Consider the following 4,138-nt stretch of genomic DNA (forward strand, 5'->3'; position numbering starts at 1 on the left):
CGCCCATCCCCAGCCCCCGCCCATCCCAGGCCCCGCCCGACTAAGGCCCCGCCCCTTTCCTGCGTCCTTCCCCAGCTACCCACCCTCGCGGTCCGTGCGGGGTCGAGGCTGGGAGCCGGGTAAAGAGGGACTACGCTAAGGCGTCACTGTGACGGCGTTAATCAAAATAAATCATTAATCAAATGCAGTGTGCGGAGTTGGTCTTCCCTGTGTCTTCCCCGCAGATCCCTTAGTGGAGGCTAGAGCCGCAGGGGAGTCGCTGCCGCCCACAGAAAGAGGCGAATCCCAGGCATCCTTGGAGGGAGGCCTCTATCTGTGTGTGTGTTTTTTTTAAAATGCTTACATCTAGACATAGTTAACTGAGCACACATAGCTTTCCACCCGTTTTTGCTTTAAAATACGGGCTCTTGTTACCGAAAACAGGCTCCGGCTCCGCTAACCTCCCGGCGCTCCAGGTGTCCGGCGCCGGGATTCACGGGTGCGCGGGGATTGCATCTGGGAAGCAGCCTCGCTGGTGTGGAGGAGGGAAGCTGCCCCCAGATTAGGCAGTAGGATGACAAGGTAGGAGGGAGAGCCGCCCTGTGTGCATCCCGAGCACCCGGGCAGCGCCTCAGGGACTCGGTCACCGAAACGCGCAGCGTCCGATCGCGAGGTCGAGGTCTGGGCCAGGCGGTGCTGCCGGCCCCGGGACCCTGGAGCAGGAGGAATAAACAGAAATGAGGACGGGGCCCAGGTGGCCTGTGAGAAGCCTGGGGGCAAGTTTGTGCCTCAGCCCAAGAAGGGCGTGAAATCCGGGAAGAACTTGACTTACAAATGGAGGCGCTGGCGCCGCCCAAATCCGTGAGAATAAGAGCACGTGGTTGCGCATTCACGCTGCTCACTGGTTGGAAGGAAACGCAAAGGAGAGAGGGAGAGAAAAACAAAAACAAAAAAAAAACTCTAATCTGAAATAGAAAAAGGCAGATGCGCCCTCTCCTGGTATCTCCGAAGGATTCCGCTTCGCTGTCTGGACCTCCTGCTGCCTGGCCAAGCCTGACCGTCAACCCTGCCCCTGAGGCTAACGGCAAGAGCAAGGCAGGGAAGCAAGCAAGTCAGGGACTGCCCCGGACCCAATTCCGGGCCCTCGAGTTGGTGTGGTGTAGGAGGGGCAGATGAGGCTAGAGGCTGTTTTATAAGGAGTGAGCCTGGGGGTGGGAGTGGGGAGAAATAGAAAATTAAAAAAAAATTTTTTTTTTAAATCAGTGGAGGAGGGCCAGGCGCGGTGGCTCACGCCTGTAATCCCAGCACTTTGGGAGGTCGAGGCAGGCAGATCACGAGGTCAGGAGTTCGAGACCAGCCTGGCCAATATGGTGAAAGCCTGTCTCTACTAAAAATACAAAAATTAGCCAGGCATGATGGTGCTCTCCTGTAGTCCCACCTACTCGGGAGGCTGAGGCAGAAGAATCGCTTGCCAGGGAGGCAGAGCTTGCAGTAAGCCGAGATCATGCCACTGCACTCCAGCCTGGGTGACAGAGTGAGACTCTGTCTCAAAAAAAAAAAAAAAAAAAAAAAAAAATTCAGTGCAGGAAATAACTGATCATTCGTAAAAGGGCTTGGAAAATATATACAGAGAGAAATGGAATGACGTTCTCTAATTTTTGTTTAACTACTGGGATAATCCAGGCAGAAAAGATGGCATCACAGCTGTACCCTGGGATCGGCGGAAGAGAGTCCCTCCAGGGCCTGTAAGGGGTTCCTGGGGGTAAGTTGTACTTCACTAGGCTCCTTTGACTATTTAAAACCCTATAGGTGGGGCACGGTGGCTCACACCTGTAATCCCAGCACTTTGGGAGGTCAAGGCGGGAGGATTGCTTGAGCCCAGGAGGGAGAGGCTGCAATGAGCTGTGATTGCACCACTGCACTCCAGCTTGGGCGAGAGAGAAACTTTGTCTCGAACAAAAACAAAATGAGAACAAAACAACCCTATGAAAGTGAATTAAAATGAGCATCAGTGAAGCTATGAGCCAAGGGAAGAAGGTCAGCCACAAGCTGCCCATGGCTTTGGTGTGGGAGGCTCGAGGTGAGTTTCTCGTAGAGAAAGCAGTCAAAGTTGTTTTCTCCTGAACCCTTGCTCTCAGTGGTGGGGTGCGGGGGTGGGGTGTGCCCTGAGGCACTGCACACACCCATGCACACACACTTCCCCCCCAGCCACTTCTTAGCTATAGGACCTTGACCAAGTTACTTCATCTTACCCTTCCTCATTCCCTTTATCTGTAAAATGGGGAGTATAGTACGCTCCCAAATCCAGAAAGTTCTAAGGACCAAACCTTTTTTCCTGGCCTGACCCAACTGATGGAAAGCTATTTACAGTCTTTATTTAGATCCCTTGATGTGATTTTTAAATTTGTTTTGTGAAGGAAAATCGATTAGTCGATAGGAGAACTGCGTCAGACCCTGTCAGGGTGTTATGTGATATAAATCCCATGCATTGAATAGCCTTTTGAAAATCCCCAGAATTCTGGACGCTAAAGCAGGGCTTGCCCCAAAGGTTTTATTTTATTTTTTGAGGTGGAGTCTTGCTCTGTTGCCCAGGCTGGAGTGAAGTGGCGTAATTTCAGCTCACTGCAACCTCCACCTCCTGGGTTCAAGCGATTCTCCTGCCTCAGCCTCCAGAGTGGCTGGGATTACAGGCGTGTGCCACCACACCCAGCTAATTTTTGCATTTTTAGTATTGATGAGGTTTTGCCATATTGACCAGTCTGGTCTTGAACTCCTGACCGCAGGTGATCCACCCGCCTCGGCCTCCCAAAGTGCTGGGATTACAGTTGTAAGCCACAGTGTGCAGCCACCCAAAATTTTTAGATAGGGCATTTGGACCCACAGCCCTCACCTAAGGATGCTGAGAGGGTTAAAGAGGAAATATGTATTCAACACCTAGAAAAATGCCTGGCTCATGGTGTTTGTTGCTGTTGCTTGTGTTAAAGCCCGTGCTGTTGCTTAGCCCGGATCGTCCTGTTTGGTGACTCCATCCTCCTGCATACTTCCATGGGTAGATGGAATCTAAATGCAGTGAAAACACTGAAATAATAGCATGCTCTTAGCTGATTTGCTGATGTGGTTTTGTGGTGGGTAAATGTAGAGCAGTGTGGGAGGGTGTTTAGTGAGATCCTAATCCGTGTTTGATGTTCCTTGTGTTCCTTTCCACCCCGATCTCCTCTGTTTGGAGTTAGCAACGAGTCCCTTCGGGCTTCCTACCTTCAGGAGTGTTGGCTGGACTCCTGGCAACAGCTCTTAGAAGTACAGCCTTTCTTCTTGTCTTTTGAGAAAGCCTGATCTCAATATATCCATGATCTACCCCAGATGTCCTGGAGGAAGAGGAGTCAGAGCTGGGTGGGATGGAGGCTTTCACAGCAGTTGGAGGCAGGAATGACTCCCCCACCCCCAGATTGGGAGGAGGAGTGGGATGGTGGTCTTATGAGGGTCAAGGACTCAAGCCTTAGTCCCTGCAGCACCCAAACAGACAGCAAGCGCTTGGGTTGCACCTACTGGACCTCGGGAACCTTCTGCAGATTCTGCTGCCCAGGCTTGTCATTGGCAACAGCAGAACCTGTTTCCTAGAAGAACCATTTGATAATGAGGGTATCAGTGGCAAGGTTGCTGGGGTGAAAAATAAATGGCCCTTACTTCATTGGGTACCAAAAGCCCTCCTGGAGTTTTGCATGGCCTTAGAGAAGGAGACCTCTCCTCTCCAGAACCCAGTGGTGCCTGAAAATAGGTTTCCCTACACCCCTGTAGAACTGGGTTTAAAGAAAGTAAAGAGGCCTGGGGTGGTGGCTCACACCTGTAATCCCAGCACTTTGGGAGGATCATCTGAGGTCAGGAGTTCAAGACCAGCCTGGGTAACATGGTGAAACCCCATCTCTACTAAAAATATAAAAATTAGCCAGGCAGTAGTGGCGCGCACCTGTAATCTCAGCTACTCAGGAGGCTGAGGCAGAAGAATTACTTGAGCCTGGGAGGCAGAGGTTGCGATGAGCCAAGATGGTGCCACTGCACTCCAGCCTGGGCCATGGAGTGAGACTCTGTCCAAAAAGAAAGAAAAAGAGAGAGAGAAGGAAGGAAGGAAGGAAGGAAGGAAGGAAGGAAGGAAGGAAGGAGG

The sequence above is a fragment of the Rhinopithecus bieti genome, unplaced genomic scaffold (genome assembly GCF_001698545.2).
Source record: "Rhinopithecus bieti isolate Rb0 unplaced genomic scaffold, ASM169854v2 scaffold_1012, whole genome shotgun sequence".
Lineage (NCBI taxonomy): Eukaryota > Metazoa > Chordata > Mammalia > Primates > Cercopithecidae > Rhinopithecus > Rhinopithecus bieti.